The 18,613-nt window shown below is 46.9% G+C and overlaps 1 protein-coding gene across 1 annotated transcript in view; it reads left to right on the top strand.

Annotated features, from left to right (window-relative positions):
• The window catches only part of LOC102164325 (uncharacterized), a 221,456-nt gene that overhangs the window by 174,682 nt on the left and 28,161 nt on the right, over positions 1-18,613 (top strand). The window contains exons 8-9 of the transcript XR_014815262.1: positions 13,748-13,881; positions 16,997-17,096. The gene's annotated coding sequence lies outside the window, so the exon portion shown is untranslated. The remainder of the gene's footprint in view (positions 1-13,747; positions 13,882-16,996; positions 17,097-18,613) is intronic.

Below are 18,613 nucleotides of genomic sequence, written 5' to 3' on the forward strand. Positions count from 1 at the left end.
TTTCGGAGAGGCTACTTGAGCCACTAAATCTCAGGACAGTCTGTCGAGGGAAGGATGGGAGCGGAGAGCAGGTGCCTTCCATCTCTTGCTCCCTTTCAGCAAACTTGATCCTGAGGAATTAACTAGCTTACAAGACACAGTCCTTACAAGGGCCACCGTGGAAGCCGGATCACGCCATGCACTGTGGGAAGGTGATCTTCTGAGTCTGGAAGAGGTGTCTGGGTGCGGGCTGGTGGATCCACACAGAGTCAACAGCAAATGTGCAGCATGTGGGCAAGGTGCCCCAGACCTGGTGAGGCCAAGCAGGGTCTGCGGGCCACCTAGGAGATGTTGATGCCTCGCAGGCTGGCACCACTCAGCTCTGCCAATGCTCTGCCATTATAGCCACCCCCACACCAGAATACGAGCCTCCACTTCTGCGAGAACAAGATGCCTGCACTTTTTCCCTGAGGGGGAAATATGAATTCAATAGATCCCCGATTCTCCATCAAGGCTGTAACCAGCCATTCTCTCTGAAAAAAGGATACCTGAAAGAATCTACAGTTCCCCCCACTGCCCCTGGTTTGAGGAGATAATTCTTATCCACCAACCCACCATTCTAGATTTCTCTCACCTTCAGCAAAAAGTTCTAGGTTGCTTGCCTAGTGAGTTTTCTGGTAGGCTTCTCTCTTTGAAGGTGCATGTGAATTACAATGTCATATTGAAATGCAGCATCTGATTCAGAGGCCTGGGGAGGGACCTGCGCTTCTGTACATCTAACCAGCTCTCAGGTCCCACTGCTGTGGCTGGTCCATAGGCACACTGGGTAAAAAAGATTGAGACCAGGTTTATTCCTCGATGGCCCATATTTGTGATGTCCTCGCTAACCCCGTGGTGCTGCAGTTGCCCCTTTATAGTTTTCACTGCACCTTGAAAAGCCCCAGTGAATCCCCTGGTTTCTAGAAGGAATCCTCTCTTCACCCATTGTGTAGCAACAACTTAGGTCCTTCCAGGATCGGGGTTATCCATCTCAGTCATACAGTAACTCCTGCCTTGGCCTGTTTGTTCCCTGCTGTGGGAAATGCCAAGGGATGAAGATATAGTCTCAGCTTCAAGGTCAGTGGAAGAGAGAGAAGACAGAAGCGTTTCCTTCCTGACAACTGCAACTCTCACCTGGCAGGGCCTAGATTGTGGACACAGCAGAGATTCTGCAAGTGGGGGAGAGAGAGGTGCGGGGAGATGGCAAGTCTTCTGTCATTCCTTGGTTCCTGGACTCTTTATCATGGTTGTTGGGGCCATGGCACCATATAGGGTGTTGGTTCAGTGTGTATCCCACCTTCTAGATGACAGTGTCCTAGAAGGGGGATCCAATCAAGATAGCGGAGTAGTAAGACGTGGGACTCACCTCCTCCCACAGATGACAGTGTCCTAGTCCTTTGGGGTGTTGTCACGGGGTTGGTGCCTTTGTTCAGTCTTCCATGCCTTCAGGCTGCTGTTTCTGGGCAACAGGGAACATGGTAAGACTGGTGAACCCCACGGCCATGCTCCTGGTGTGAAAGTGGTCCCAGGAGCCAGCAGGTGGATGGAGTCCATGTAGAGCTTGTCACTGTAGTGGCAATGGAGGTGGAACAGTAGTAAAGGGTTGAGACAGGTGAGGCTGCAAGAGCTGAGAAGATGCATTAGAAGTGGAGACGGTTACACTCTGTTTCAGAAAGCAAGATACAAACACCCAAAAGATGAGGCAGAAGAAACTGAAAATCACAGAGTTTGGATGTGATCAAGGTGGAACTGATGAGCATGGCCTGAGGGTGCTTGGGGCATTTTCAAGAATGAATATGACTGGACCTGCTCTCAAGGTCACACAGACAGGAGACTGGAGGAGAGGAAGGGAAGGATTCCAGGTGATCAAGACCAGTGCAAGAAGGATCCCACTGTGGGAGTGCATGAGGTCTGCTCAGGGACCAGAACACAGAACAGATTGGAGCTGCGTGTGTGCAGTGCAGAAGTAATAGTAACTATTGTTTCAGGAGTAATAGGTAGTTTTTATTGAGCACTTACTGTATGTCAGGCACTATAAACTTACATATATCCCTTTATTTAATTCTCACAACTATCTTTGAAGTAAGCAAGGCCAAGCTGGAGCTTGATTTGAGGGCACCTTGAATAACCAACCAAAGGGTTGGGTCTTTACTCTGAGTCTGCTGGCATTGGAATAGCTGTGGGCCTCATGAGGATAAGGCCACCTTCTTGCTCACCTTTATGGGAAAGTTTTCTTGATTTCATTTTGAAAACAGCTTTTTTTTTTTTTTTCTTTTGCCACACCTGAGGTATATGCAAGTTCCCAGCCCAGGGATTGAATCTGACCTATGGCTGAGGCAACGTCAGATCCTTTTAACCCACTGTGCTGGAATGGGGATTGAACTTGTGCTGCCACAAAGATAACACTGGATCCTTAACCCACTGCGCCACAGCAGGAACTCCTGAAAAACAGGGAAAAAAGTCCTAGTCTAGGCGCTGTTTTAAGGGCTTGACTTGGAATAGGTTATTTAATTCTCATGTAATCCTGTGAGGTAGGCACTATTAATATTCCCATTTTACAAACGAGGAAGTTGAGGCACAGAGAAGCTAAGTTACTTGTCCAAAGTAACACAGCAAGGAAGGACCAGAGTTAGGTTTTAGACCTAGGCTGTCTGCCTTTAGAGTCCACACATGTAATTCCTACTCTACGTGTTTTCTCAAAAACTGGAAAGGGGAAAGATTTGGAAATCATATTGGAAATTAAGCGGTGGTGAATGTTTTAAGTCTGGAGAGAGTAGGAAGTCAGGTGGGCAGCTGTGCTGGGGGGTAAGAGGGGATGTGATCCTTTGGGTCCTACATGGTCCTCTGTCTGTTTCCCCTGGAAAGAAAGCATATTCTCCACGCCTCAGGTATCAGCAGATGCAATTCTGCACATCAATAAGTGGTTTGTGTGTGTATGTTTTCTCCCCCCCCCACAGTGTATTTACACTCAAGATTGAGATAAACATCCATTTGCTTTAACACACATGAAAATACCTTAGCAACTTCCTGCAGCTTCCGCCCGTTGCTAAGCAGTGACCCTAGTGTTACCATGGCAACAGTATCGGAGACTCTGGAGTGCTGCTGGTACCAGCCTGCTGTTCCTGCCATGACTTTGGGAAACAGGGTTAGCAGGGCCTCAGGAGCAGACTGGCTTTCTGGGCTCAGCCTCACCCTGTTTGGCCCTATCAGAAAGCCCTGTTTCTGCCTGGGGGAGGCTGCCTGGGGAGAGGAGCTCTCTGATGCCTGGCTGACAAGGCCTCTGGTGTATCAGCTGTATTTCACCTCAGTGTTGCCTCCATATCCCCGGGGAGCCCTGGGGAGTGGGCTGGAGATCAGGATGGATGCCCGAGCTGGTGAAGGGAGCTATTTCTCCACACAGCTACTGAGAAAGGCCCGTGTCAGTGCCTCGGTACAGAAAGGAGGAGCTCTGGCACAACTTGGGGTGTGGCCAGGGAAGAAGGGGTATCCATCAAGATCCCAGCAGGAAACAGATTCCAACTCAGAAGTGGGGCAGACTGCAATGAAGGGACTACTTACAGAAGCGTGGGCAGGGCTAAGGGCACAGATATGGGATCAGGATGCATCGGAAATAGTAGGAAGTCATTCTCACCCTGAGTGCTGAAGGGATGAGAGGAAGAAATTGTTTTATAGAAATAATTTCCTGGGGTGTTCCCATCATGGCACAGTTGTTAACAAATCCGACTAGAAACCATGAGGTTGCAGGTTCGATCCCTGGCCTCGCTCAGTGGGTTGAGGATCGGGCGTTGCTGTGAGCTGTGGTGTAAGTTGCAGACGCGGCTCAGATCCCAAGTTGCTGTGCCCCTGGTGTAGGCTGGTGGCTACTGCTCCGATTGGACCCCTAGCCTGGGAACCTCCATATGCTGTGGGAGTGGCTCTAGAGAAGGCAAAAAGACAAAAAAAAAAAAAAGAAAAAAGAAAAATAATTTTCCGGTTGTAAATCTGGAACCTAGGATGGAGGAGCCACCAGTAGGAAGGATGCAAATACTGTGAGAGATACAGTCCTGGGGAGGAAGGAGTGGAAAAGAAACGCTGGAACCCTCCTTTGTCTCCTGCCAGCACCTCCCTTTATCAAACTGAACTGGACACTAGGTTACCCAGGTGTTGCAGCCTGTTAGGGCATCAGCCCCAGGGACACAGAGTACGGGCCAGGGGGAGAAGGGGAGAGAACACGTTGCGAGGAGCGGGGGTGAGTACAAAGGATAAATGGAGGGGTGCTGGGAGGCAAACAGGGACAAACTAGCATCCTGGGCTAACTCTAATGGGACCAGGTAGGCTGGGAGGACCTAAGACTCCAACTAGACGAGGGCAGAGCCCACTACAGACACTGGGAGGAAGCATCCTTAACCGGTGGGCATAGCTTCTGGGATAACAAGCATGCACCTTCAGGAAGCCCAATACCATTGTCCTAAGTGATGCCAACAGTGCCCTCCCTGACCCACCAGCAAGGCTGAGGGGTTTTATAAAAACTGGATTGCAAGCATGAAGAATATCCTTCGGGTTCTCCTAAACCTTTGGTCTTGCTGCTTCTGCTTTGCATTCCATTGCTCTCAACCTGAGGATCCTTTCTCAGCGCAAGTGCTTTGGATTGACCAGGTCTGGACCAGGGTGGCACCAGCACCTCCTGGTGACTTATTAGAAATGCAGATTTGCAGGCTTCACCTCAGACCTAGTCAATCAGAGATGTCTGGGGTGGGAATCCAGCAGTCTGTGTTTGAACCAGCCCTCTGGGTGATTCTGCTAACACCAAAGTTTGAGGGTGGCTGGTTTGGACCGTACGATTAGTTTGCAAACTGCCCCCATCCCCCTTTGGCCTGGGTGCTGCTCTCCCTGTCTTCCTTGGGTCCTTGCTCTGCAGCTTCAGGCCAGCTCTGCCCCATTCTCATGTTTTGTCCCAACTCAGATCTCCCACAATGGCTCAGAGCCTTGGGGACCCATTTGCTTGGAAAGAAAGTTTAGATTAGTTTTGGGGGATGGTGGTTGTGGGCCATTCAGGTGGGCAGCTATAGGTAGTTGGCATTAGGAAAGCAGGTCTTGTTACCAAATCCAAGTCTGTGTTCCTGACACACAGTGAGGCCAAACAATATCAAAATGTTGGAGTTTGGAGCAAGGAAAGGTTTTCGGCAGGGCCATGCAAGGGGACAAGTGGCTCATGCCTTAAAAAAAAAAAAAGAATCGTTCCCGTCACGGTGCAGTGCAAACCAATCCAACTAGGAACCATGAGGTTGCGCATTCGATCCCTGGCCTTGCTCAGTGGGTTAAGGATCTGGGGTTGCCATGGGCTGTGGTGTAGGTCACAGACGCAGCTCAGATCCGGTGTTGCTGTGGCTGAGGTGTAGGTGGCAGCTACAGCTCTGATTTGACTCCTAGCACAGGAACCTCCATGTGCCGTGGGTGTGGCCCTAAAAAGCAAAATCGAACAGACAAAAAACCCCTAATGCCTCCAAAGCTTTGAGCAAAGCTCTTTCACAAGAAGGTGAGAAGGGGTGTGGTTAACTGTGGCAAACTTCCTGGTGCTGGGTCCTTTGTTCTGACAGCTGTGGCTTAGGTCAGGTCATCATGTTCCTGTCAACCTCCATCAAAACAAATGCTATTCTCTGTTCTGCAACTTTTTATCTAAAGATGTAATATACAAGAAAGGGAGGGGGAGGCATGAAATTCTGTCTCCGTGCCTCCGGTCTTTTTAACACTTCACAAATCCCGTAAGCCAAGGTTTTACTTGTTCAGGGTCCCAAGCATCAATTTTTGCCCTCTGAGGTCCAGACCTTGGCTAAGCAGAGGAGGTTCCTGCAAGGGCGGATGACTCTGCCCAGGAGTGTTCATCCAGTACCTGGTCTGAGCCCTCCCACCAGTGCCCAGGCACCGCTGAAGAGGTAGGTCCCCAGACCCTGCTCACTGGTCATCACTGAGGGAGCAAAATGCCCAGGACCCAGGCAGCTCTCAGGCTCCTCAGGCTGTGCAAATAGTGGCCAGGTCCTGCGGACTGCAACCCAGGGAGACGGTTGGGCCACCGTCATTAGGTCGCAGAGGTGGGGTCTGGGTCCGACCGTGGGGCAGCCGAGGGAAGGGCTCTGGAGCTCTTCAGGTCACAGCCCCCATCCTGCCCCTGGGCCCCCAGCTCACCCCTGGCCTGAGGTCAGAGGGCTTGGAGGGCTCTGGGGAGAAGGCTGTGATCCACTCGTCACTGTGTTCCCACTGCCTGGGTGATGGTTCGTGGATCAGGACCTTTAACAGTCCTGCACTAATGGTCACCGGTTGCAGCACTGAGGGTCTAACAGTAACAGCCTCGGGCTAAGGCTATGTGCCCATCCTGTTCCTCTTTCAGACTCAGCTGCAGAACTGGGGCTCGGAGATAGGACACTAGCTCTGAGAGAACAAATGAGGGCAAGGGCAGCCCCAGAAGCCCTGATCCTAAGCAGATCCTACGTCAGTGGCTTCTGCACAGGATGCTAGAGCTAAGGTGCTGATGGGAGGCAGTTCTCCAAGTCAGCCCCTCTTACAGGCAGGACACTACACTATCTTTGCTTGGATGTTTGTATACTGAACAGCTTGGAAGACAAAGATTGTGTCTCTTTCTGGAGCAAAAATGCATGCATGCTTATTGCCCATGAAAGAACTGGGTTTCCAAAACTCAGGTTTCCTGTCTTATAATACCACCCACTTCGTGTGTAGGTGTCATCCAACCCTCTTCATGTGGATTTTGAGGCTCGGGGAACTGGTGCGGGGTCCCCTCCCTTCTGCCTTGCCTTGCCTGTTCCACCTCAGAAAAATTCTGGTACTTCACAAGATCTGGCATCAAGAGGAGTTCCCTTTGTGGCTCAGTGGTTGATGAATCCGACTAGGAACCATGAGGTTGCAGGTTCGATCCCTGGCCTTGCTCAGTGGGTTGAGGATCTGGCGTTGCCGTGAGATGTGGTGTGGGTCGCAGACGCGGCTCGGATCCCACGTTGCTGTGGCTGTGGCGAAGGCCGGAGGCTACAGCTCCAATTGGATCGGTAGCCTGGGAACCTCCATATGCCATGGGATCGGCCCCAGAAAAAGGCAAAAAGACAAAAATATAAATAAATAAAGATCTGGCATCAAGAGAGCTAGGGCTTTTTTTTAACTTCTGCCTGGTACCGGAGGAGCTTATCTTGAAGGGGTGGTAGGTTATAGCCTAAAGGCCCCTTAAACTTTTTTTTTAATTTAGAAATAATTTCAAACTTACCAAAAGTTACAAGAATAAGAACACTACCAAGTACACCCAGACTCCTCTATTTTTATCATTGAATCCGTTTGCTTTATTATTTGTTATCTCTGTTTCTGTCTGTCTCTTTCCCTGTGTTTGTATAATATTTTTTCTTAACCATATGAAAATAAGCTGACCTATTACACTGAACTATTTCAGTGTGTATTTCCCCAAAGTAGGGGTGGTGTGCTTTCTCTTTCTCTTACAGATCTACAAGATACTTATCAACTTTAGTAATTTAATATTGATACACTCTATCTAATTCAGTGTCTGTATTCCAATTTTGTCACTTAACCCAAAGATGACCTTTAGAACATTTTTTCCCCCTCCAATGCAGGATCCAATCTAGGATAATGGATTACATTTTATGGTCTTGTCTCTTTCATCTCTAATCTGGAACATCTCCACAGCCTTTCTTTGTCTTTTATAATATTTTCTTTTATAACATTGACATTTGTGAATATAGAACCAACCCCTATCTTTCTTTAAAGGATGTTTCTCATGTTGGATTTATTTTATGCTTCCTCCTCACCAGATTTGGGCTCTGCATTCCAGGCCAGAGAAGTCCTTCAGTGGTGCTGTGCCCTTCTCAGGGTGTCACATCTGGAGTCATACACCATCCATCTGGCGCTTCTTAATTTCCATCAACTGGTCAAAGCGTTGTTCTGTTTGTTCATCATATAGTTACTATTTTATCCTTTGCAACAAATAAACAATTGTGGGGAAACACCTTAAGTCCATGCAAACATCAGAATTTTCCTCTAGTTTTAGCATCCTATTGATAATTCTTGCCTGAACCAGTCTTTACTCTGATGGTTTCAAAATAATGATTTTCCAATTCCAAGAGTCTCAAGACTTTTTTTTTTTTTTCCTGTCTTTTTAGGGCTGTACCCGCAGCATATTGGAAGTTCCCAGACTAGGGGTCCAATCAGAACTGCAGCTGCCAGGCTACACCAGAGCCACAGCAACGCAGGATCCCAGCCGCGCCTGTCGCGACCTACACCACAGCTCACGGCAACACCGGATCCTTAACCCACTGAGCGAGGCCAGGGATCGAACCTGCAACCTCATGGATCCTAGTCAGGTTCGTTACCACTGAGCCATGACGGGAACTCCCTGAGAACTCTTTTTTGATGACTGTGAAAGCGACTTCCTGGCAAGATTCTCTTCTGACCTTGGGAGCGATTCAGTCTCCCTGTTTCTCCAGCTCTCAGAGCGGCTGTGCTCATCATCTGCCCCTACGTTTCTCTCCCTACCAATGGCGCTTCGGCATCCTAATTTGGGTTTTAAACTTCTAGGTTAGGACCTCTGTAATCAGTGGCATTAGCACAGAGTTTCTAGATTTGGGGGGCAGTTCATCCTGGTATTTATTCGCTTAGATAGTTAACAAGGATTTGAATGCCTGTAGTTATCAGGCACTGTACTAGGGGTTGGGGGAAAGTAGGAAATAGGACAGGCACAGGGCCTACTATTAGGAGGCCTAAAATTGAGTGGGGAAGATTGACATTGCACAGAAAATATATAGTGTCCTGAATTTTACAAAAAGGGCAAGCACGAGTACCTTCTGAGCATGCATCAGCAGAAGCTAACCTCATCTGGGGTCAGGGAAGCCCTTCCTGGGGAAATACAATTAAAGATGAGTCCACATGATCTCAGCAGGCAGTGGGTGAGGTGGGAACAGAAGCTGCAAACCCTCGGAAGTGAGGGTGCAGGGGTGCACTCCTGTCAGTGTGGCTGGGCGTGGGGACGTGTGGTTCATGATGAGACCCAGACATGGGTAGGATGCAAACTATAGAAAGGCTTTTGGACCTTGAAAGGATTGGGGTTTTTAGTTTACAAGCCAAGGGAAGCCCCCAAAGGATTTTAAACAGCATTGTCTTCATAAATGAATATGAATAATGGCTTCCAGATGAACAATTGGATCTGAGTGAATAGAGAAAGAAGAAAGCCAGAGTAGAGGTAGGAAAATCAGTTAGGAGGCTGGAGGGGAGTCCAGGTGGAAAAGGATAGGGGGCTGACAAGGGCGGCGACAGAAGGGATGGAGGGAGGTCTTTGACGTCCTCTGATTTCCCTTATCTTGGTAGGGATCATGGATGCTGCATGAAGCTTAAATTCCTAGGAACCTAGCCACTCTGTTTAGACAGAAGACTGTGCCTGATAGAGAAGCCAAGCTCTCTGTCTAGCTGGGAAATGCATATAGAGTTCCTAAAAGAGAAGTTTACTCTCCTCCTGAAAGTAGCCAACCATGGACCAAGATCTCATGCCCAGTTATTGAATTAGGTTTGCTGGCCATTTCTCATTTGCTCCTTTCTCTTTTTGCAGAAGGAGATGATGCTACCACTAAGTATTCCACATTTTAATTTGATTTGCCTAACCACTTGCACTCAGAAGGGCTACGGACACAGCCATTCTGGCTCGTAGACAATACCGAGTTAGGATGGAATCTTCTCCCCCAACCCAGCATTCTTTGCTTTGACTGCAGTTTTTATGGCACACGATATTTCCCCATTAACTTTTATTAGATCCATAATTTTTTTTATTAACATTGAGTAATAACTGTTTTCGATGGCATCACTCTTCTGAGGAGCCCTCGATTTGTAGTCTATGATAACAGTTGCTAAATTGAAGTTTCTTCTGCCAGCATTTCACCCGCAGTAAATCCAACCATTCAACCTCATCTTGCTTAAAAAGCCATGAAATTTCTGGACATTATCAGAAAAATGACCACAGTCAAAGTGATCTAAATGGAGATGGAAATTGAGCTCTGGCCTCTTTGAATCAAAATGTTTCATTGTTATAGGCTGGGAGTGGGAACATTCAACCCCAAGTTAAAACTCTCCTCTATGTGGGATCTCTTCTATTAGAGGCAGGTTGGTGGCTGATCCACAGTTTTCCAGTGGGACTATGTCTAATGGAAGTGAAGGGAATATGTATATATATTTTTTTTTAAATGGCTGCACCTGCAGCATATGGAAGTCCCCTGGCTGGGGGTAGAATTGGAGCTGCAGCTGCAGGCCTACCCCATAGCATTACCAGATCCGAGACCTATGTCGCAGCTTGTGGAGACACTGGATCCTTAGCCCACTGAGTGAGGCCAGGTATCAAAGCCACTTCCTCAAAGAGACAATGTTGGCTCCTTAACCCACTGAACCACAGTGGGAACTCCATCAAAGGGAATATCTTAGCAGTAGCAGTAGTAGTTGTTTTTCTTCCCTCATGTTAAGGATGAAATGAGCTTCAGGTAGGAATTTGATCAAGAGCAGAGTAGGAAGGCTTATGAGACTAGTTACTCTCAGGGATATATATGGTCAAGTTCAAACATCTCTTACGTAGAGTTTCTAGTAAAGTTTTCTCTTGTTTGAAAGGACTTGGCTTTAGTGTACTTAGTGTGAATTCAGTTCAGTTCAATTCAATACAACTCAATTTTATACAATTCAATTTATAGAATCTTGATATTTTTCATGTTGTATCCAGCAGGAAGCCTGTATTTGTTAGATTAGTTAGGCTGCAAGCAATAGAAAAGTGACAGTGTCTTTCATGTAAAACAAATATACAGATAGAGAGTCCAGGGCTTCTGGGGCAGGCCACAAAGTGGTCAGGAACCTAAGCTGATATCTTGCTGCCCTCATGTCCTCAGCATGTGGCTGTCAACTCATGGTTCAGTATGGTTGCCTGAGATCCAGCCATCTCATCTGTATTCGAGTGGAAGAAGGGAAGAAGACCATCCTCCATTCCTTTAAGGATGCTTGCAGGAAACTGCGTGTGACCTTTCCACCTAAATCCCACTGGCAGTATGCAGTCATAGAATCAGACTTATCTGTAAAGGAGGATGGAAAATGTTATTATTCCAGGTGTCTTGTGCAGAGCTAGCATTTGGAAGTTTCATTACTAAGGAAGAATGGGAGACTGCATATCAGAAGACACCTGATATACTCTAACAAAAGACGTGCAAGCTAGCTTCTCGAAATTTCTTTTAAGTACTCCCCAGTTGTTTATGAAGTATTCAGAAAACACATTTTACAAACAGATGCTTCTTATCCTTGGACAAATGAAATTCAAAGTTCAAAATCCAAAGACCAAGTGCTGCAAAAAGGGGATGCTTTTTGTGTATATGTAACTGGTGACTTTTAGAACTATCCAGAAGCTTCAAACCATCATTCCTCCCCGCCCTCCTTCCTTCCATCCAGTCAGTGCATTTATTGAGTATCTACTGTATGCCAGACACTGCTCATTGCTGAGGAGAAGGATATGAATAAGTTAGGCCTCGTACTCAAGGAACTCATGATCTGGTGGAGGAAAATGGTAGGTGAATCAGTGATTCTGGGTGATAAATGCTATAATAGAGATAAGCATTTTTTCTCTTTTTCATTCAACAAATACTTGAACACCTACTGTGTCCTAGATGCTCCTCTATACACCGACAATACAAAAATGAAAAGTCAAGTTCTCTACCAGAAGAATTAAAATGCGGAATGATAAAAAGGTCTAATGGTCAAACAGATAAGGATAATGAGCACATATGGAGGAAAGCTCAAGTCTGCCTGGGGAGTCAGAAAATGCTTCCCAGAGGAGGTAGCTGGAGCTGAAACATGAAAGAAGAGCAGAATTTTTCCAGGAACAACTTGGGCCTCCTTCTTCGGCCCATCAAGCATTGCGGAAGTTAAACTCCTTTTTTAAATGCTCACATGTAATTCAATATGTCATGGGTGGCTGGTATTTGCCAACAATCTCTGCTGAAGAATTTTGAAGAATTCTCTTTGCTCCCCGATTGGATGCACAAAGATATTTACTTGGCCATATTTCTTGTGTGAGTGGGTAATGGGAGATGTTTACCGTTTTCCCTGGTTTTAAGCGGCGTTGTGATGGCAATATTTTAATCCTATCTTGGGGCTGGAGGGCCTGACAAATGCATTTCCACCATGGCAGGGAACTGGAAACCAAAAGCGATTGTGTCTCCAGTGAAATGAAGAGTCTGACAAAATACATCCTATCAGTGGAATGAAATTAGATATCTGTCAAAATGCATTTGTCCTCTCAATAAGCATCCATATGTTTTATGTTTTCGTATAAATAGACATTCATCAGTTTATCACAATTGCGCTGTCAGAGACCCAGCAACTGGAAACAGAATTTTAAAGATCGTTCTCGAGCAACAACCTAGGAAGACCTGGGTGGGGGGTGAGTTGTTTTTCCTGTTTCTTATTTCTTCTGTTTTCTTCCTTTGATTTCTTTTGGCTCCCTTCAGAGACCACAGTTCATTGTTAAAGAGAAGCGAAACATCTATTTAAAATCAACGCAATAATGCTATGTTCCAAAGCATTAACTCCTGCCTGCAATCAGCTCCTTGCAGAGAGTGTTGTTTGCTTCCTCAGCCTGCCTTCTTCAGGTGTGGCCTGTTGGGGGCGAGGACAGTGGGTGTGTGACCCCTGGGTGCCAGAGGTGAGGGCTTTCCGCTGCCTTCTAGCTCCATCACTGCTGAGGAGTGTGGCACTGGGTCAGACCCAGGAGGCAGAATGGGTGGGGAGACTTACCCAGAGCTCTCCCACCCTCGCTGGGCCACTGTCCTTCCTAATTTGTATGGGTGGTGGGTTACAGGCAGCAGAGGAAATTCTGAGGACGAGAAACAGAGGACCTGCCTCTGTGAGCCTCAGCAGCGGGCATCGCAGTCTGACTGTTTCTGAGCAGGGCACTGGCTGCTAAAACAATTACTGTCTTGTCAAACATTCTGTCCAATGAAGAAAATTAATAGAGTAACTTTGCCGACAAAAGCACATTTTGACCAAAGCCTGAAAGGATGCATTTGAATAAACCCTGGAATTAATGCTGTGATTAGCATTCATATTTGCCAAGGTCATAAATTCATTATTAAAAAAAGAATGGTTTTAAGAGCCAGGCCAAACTGCCCTGGAGGAAGGAAGAACAATGTGGAATTTAAATCAGGTTTTCACGAGGGTGCATTGCAGTCCTGACACAGGGCAGATGGCCAGTCTCCTCTCTGGAGGTCAGCTCCCTGAGCCTCTGTTCCTTGGCGCTCTACCCCTCTGTCCCTAAGCGCTGATGGAAGCGGGGGACCAGGGCGTGGAAGGGTAAGTCAGGTCTGGAATCTCTAGGTGCTCAGGTTCCAGCTTTAAGTTTCCAGATGGAAAAGAAGAGAGATAAAAATGATAGAGAGGAAATAGATGGAAGGGAACATAACTTTGTCTACACAGGACTCTCTGGATTCTGGCTTTAAACTCTGCATTACTTCTCCACTCTCTGCTTACCTGCCCTCATCCTAGCACACCTGTTCATGTGCATCAGAGCCAAGCTCTCAGCGGGACAGATCTCAGCACTTCAGACTCCATCAGCTCACTGTGAAAGATTCATTCCTACTTTTAGGGGCCCAAACATACAAAATTCCTATATGATCTTTGTAGCACATTACCATTAGCCTTTATTCATTATGGTATCTTTATTTTTTAGGTATCTGGATGGCCCATAAGACATATTTTTTTTTTAAAGGAGAGTAGCTGGTCTTTTCATCTTTACCTGCCGAGCCCTTAGCACAGTGCCTGCTCAGGATGCTATGATTCTACTGTCTTGACCCCACAGTAAAGGTACGTTGTTGGGTGTCACACCGTCAGTTTCGACACCGTCAGTTGAATTGAGAATTGTTGATATCATTGTGTGATGAGCAGTTTGTTTTTGACTTTTAAGAATTGGCTACAAAATCTAACAGACCAATCCTGGCCCATTGTGTGAGCCTGAAATATATTACAAAGAATGCTCGTAATGAGTATCTGTGGTTGAAATAATCAATGCAAAATAAAACTGACAGCAACTAGAATTAGACATCATTTATTGGTAGGGATCCATATAGTACAATTTAGATACGCAAAACTGGATTCAAGAAAACAAGGCTTGTTCAAATGGTGGCAAAGGAAACTTGCTGATGGCAGAAATAATAACTCATCAATATTTGACACAGATAAACTTGATCAATGAATGCAATATTTGTTTGAAAAGTTATATGGAAAATAATTCTGATAAAAATTGATTTTGTTAAAAAGGAAACATATGGGAAAATGGAAATTGTTGAAGAGTAGCAGTGTATAAAACTGAGAATTTAAATCAGCTTGGTGGAGCTCATAATTGAAAAGACTTGTTCTGGGAGTTCCCGTCGTGGCGCAGTGGTTAACGAATCCGACTAGGAACCATGAGGTTGCGGGTTCGGTCCCTGCCCTTGCTCAGTGGGTTAACGATCCGGCGTTGCCGTGAGCTGTGGTGTAGGTTGCAGACGCGGCTCGGATCCCAAGTTGCTGTGGCTCTGGTGTAGGCCGGTGGCTACAGCTCCGATTCAACCCCTAGCCTGGGAACCTCCATATGCCGCGGGAGCGGCCCAAGAAATAGCAACAATAACAACAACAACAACAACAAAAAAGACTTGTTCTCGGAACACATCAAAGTTGATATAATTCTGGAGTTCCTACTGTGGTGCAGTGGGTTAAGGATCCGGTGTTCCCTCAGCTGTTGTGTAAGCTGTAGCTGTGGCTCAGATTCGATCCCGGGCCTGGGAAACTCCCATGTGCCAAAGGTAGCGCCAAAAAAGAAAAAAAAAGTGGGTATAATTCTGAGTAAAATGTATGTATTGATAACAAGGGAGAAAAACAATCTTATAGATTGCTTGTTAAGTTTTTACTAGATATTTTTTTCTTTTGCATTACAATTCTCAATGGTATTTTTTCTTTCATTATATTTTCCGGCTGGTCGTTGTTTCTAGAAAAACTATTGCTTTTTAAAAATTAATTTTGTGATGTTATTTCAATCCTATTGTTTGGGGCACTTCTTCAGTAGATTCTCTTTAGTTTTCCAGCTCTATGATCATAATATCTGCAAATAATAATTTCCCTCCTTTTGTCTGATTTTTACCTTTCTTGTGGTTTCATAAGGGCACAAAAATTATGGGGTCTTATTATGATATGTTTCTCCAGGCTGACTTGGAGGATGGTCAGACATCTGTGCCAGCAGCTTTGATCTCTGAACCCGCAGTCAGAGGTGGCAGAGTGAAGGAGTAATCAGCAAAGTCTCTGGCTCCTAATTGCTAGGTTCACATCTCAGCTCCACTATTTATTAGCTATGTGACCTTGGGCACACCTAACCTTACTTATTAACCTGTCTATGGCTCCGTTTCTCAATTTTTTCTTTCTTTCTTTCTTTCTTTGGCCACCCCATGGCATATGAAGTTCCTGGGCCAGGGATCAGATCCGAGTCTCAGCTGCAACCTCTGCCGCTGGGGCAACACCAGATCCTTTTAGGCCACTGTGCCAGGTGGGGATTGAACCTGCATCCTGGCTCTGCAGAGACGCCCCTGATCCTACTGTGCCACAGCGGGAACACCCCAGTTTTTCATCTATAAAATAAAAGGATCCGCCTCATGGAGTAGTTGTAAGAGCCAAGTCAGTTAGTGCGCACAAAAGTACTTAGTCCTATGGTCAGCATGTGGAAAGCTGGAAAATATTAAAAAATGTTAATACTGTCATTAGAGCCATTAGTCATGGACATATCTATCAGGGCTTCACTGTACAAAAAAAAAAATCTATGATATATTTACTAGATCTTTAAACATTTACGAACCAACCTTCAAACTCTTTGGGCTTTTTCCTTGTTTTCTGTAAAGAATCTAAGTCTAATGAAATTCGTCCTGAAAGCATCCACGTCTGTGGGGTCTTAAAGTAGCATCCTCTTTTCCATAACGATCTGTCTTTTGATTCGAGACAGAACCTGAAGCAGTGAAGCAGCCCAGAAGGACCCCCTTGCATGAGAAGGCAGCTGACATCAGAGAGTTTGATGGCCAGTCTTTAATTCAACAGCTGTTAATGATCAGGCACCCTCAGTGACACAAAGATCACTGAGACCACTTCCTGCCATTGAGGAACACACAGTCTAATACCGAGATAGATGCTCAGGTGTCTGTGTTGCACTGTCTCGTTGTGTCTAGCCAGTTTCCGAGGACCTGCTAAACAAACCTGTAGGAAACTCTTTGTATCAGGCACTGATGAGGCTGGGGAACTCACCCTGAGGCATGAGTGGAGGTGTGACAACTTGATCCTAGGTGGGAGGTGGGGGATCATTTTAAGTGTCTCTCACTCAACAATTACAGCTACAATGGATGGAGTTCTTGTTATGGACCAGATACTTTTGATATATCAGTATTATCTCCTTTCATCCTCTCCACAACTCTCAGAGGAATGCATTGTAGGCATCATTTCACAGATAAAAACAGAGGTTCAATGGGATAAAGGACTTGCCCCAGGCTAACCAAGCAGTAAATGGCAGAACTGGGATTTGAACTGCTGTCTACTTGCTGCCGTCCGCACTAACTAGGCTTATCCTGATTGTCCTGTGGTTTAGCTCACGAGGGCTTACACTGGAGCTCTTGGTGAGGGCGCCCTACTGCAGAGGGAATAAGAACTGGAAGAAATCTTTGGCTAAAATCTCTGGGACACGGGTGCTTAACTCAGCCCTGCTTTGCAGCCCCTGTTGAGTTAGGTTGCCCGGGGGGATGAGTAGGTTGTTTATTACACAGGGGTACTCAGCTGAGGGGGTGAGAGAGGGCTGAAATCCAGGCTGAGCTCCGCTGGCCAAAGTCTCCTTGGAGAGGGGCTGTACGTATCAGAGGAAGGGGCGTCTTTTTCCAGTGGCATATGGACTAATTGCAGTCCTGACGCGCAGGGCAGCACAAAAAGGAGTCATCAGTATTTTCCTCACCGAGGGTGGCCGGTGGAGCATGGAAATGGCAGTGCCCTTGGACAATGGACCCAGCAGGTTTCAGGTATGCCCAGGTATATCTATTCTACTCCAGGCTCCCCCCACCCCCACCCATCACATGCTAAAGTTCAGGGGCCAGGAACTGAAACCCTCACCACAGCAGTGACAATGCCAGATCCTTAACCTGCTGCACCACCAGGGAATTCCTGCTCCAGGCTTTGTAAGTGAACTCATTGGTTCCTGATGCCCTGCTGTGGGCATCCTTGGTCCATACCTGGAATTGGTCTGATTTGTAGTTTTTCCTTTTCTCCACTATTCTGCATCTTTGGTCTTTCTACCTTCTCTACCTGGGACAAATTCAGGTTTGGTGGGACCTGAAGCTTATGTAATTTTAGACTCTCTTTAGGAAAAATATCAAACTCTGAATACAAAAACAGGTGCAGAGCCTGGGAAGGGGCCACCGTACGTGAGGAGGCCCTAAAGCATATGCTTCAGAGCCTCACCCTAAATCTGCCTCTTTCCACAACATCTTCCATGCGAGCCTTGTCTCTTGTCGCTGTTTAGCCCTTCTGGTTGGATATGGCCCAGACTTTGGCTTTCAAGATTCTGCCAGTACATGACTTCCAGTCGCTGTGCCACAGGCCCACACACAGCCAGTGGGAGAGGTGCAGGTCCCCCTGGTGCTGGTGTGCAGTCCTCTCCATCCGACTGAAGGCAGAGGCAACAGGCTGGACCAGATACTGTGACTCTAGTAGCGTCACAGAGTACTGGTGGCCTTGGGGAGGACTGGCAGCAAGAGGAGACATCAACACGAGGAGCCAGAGCAGGCGGGAGGCAAGTGAAAGACACTAGAATTCAGTCGTGGGAACCCCCACTATCCCCCCTCTATACACCAATACACACGTACACAGCTTGGGAATAAATTCAAGGCTCCGAGCTTACTTGGCACGGATGGGAAATAATCTAGAAAAGGCCTCTGTGTGAAGGCGGGAGAAACATAGGTTACAGGCGTGTTCACGGAATAAACCTGGTGAGTGGGAGTGCAGTGGGGCGGATATTAGGGTGCCAGGCTCCCCAGAGGTGACCTGAGAGCTTGACCTTGAAGGGTAGGAAGGCGTCTCTCAGGCAGAAAAGGAGGAATGGCCAGCATTGCAGACAGCAGCAAGGAAACAAGGGCAGGTGCCAGGGCAGAGTCACCTGAGGAGGTGATAAAAGGGAACAGCAAATCCACTTCAACTTTTCAAAGGAAGCCCAGTGGCAGCCTGGCCACAAGCAAACCTGTCCAGTCCGCCCTGGGCAGTGGTTCCTGTCTTGGGGGAAGCTCTCCATGTGGCCCCAGGGCAGCCCGCGCGCACGCAGGGTCCTGGAGCCCGCCTTTCATGCCCAGCGTGGTAAGGCCCCAGGAGGTACCCAGGGAAGTTGGTACATCAGCATGAGGTCAGGAAACGATTTCATTCACAGACATCCTGGATAAATACCAAAAAGCAAGCTGGCACGGGAGGGAGCGTTTTTTTAAGTTTAAAGCAAATCAGAAGTGCTCCGACAAGCCACCGAGAGCAGAAGCAATTACAAAGCAATCAG

This window comes from Sus scrofa, chromosome 9, assembly GCF_054392235.1.
Source record: "Sus scrofa isolate SSC_HxYL_T2T_F1_AM1 chromosome 9, Sscrofa_HxYL_maternal_Yorkshire_Landrace_v2.0, whole genome shotgun sequence".
Classification (NCBI taxonomy): domain Eukaryota; kingdom Metazoa; phylum Chordata; class Mammalia; order Artiodactyla; family Suidae; genus Sus; species Sus scrofa.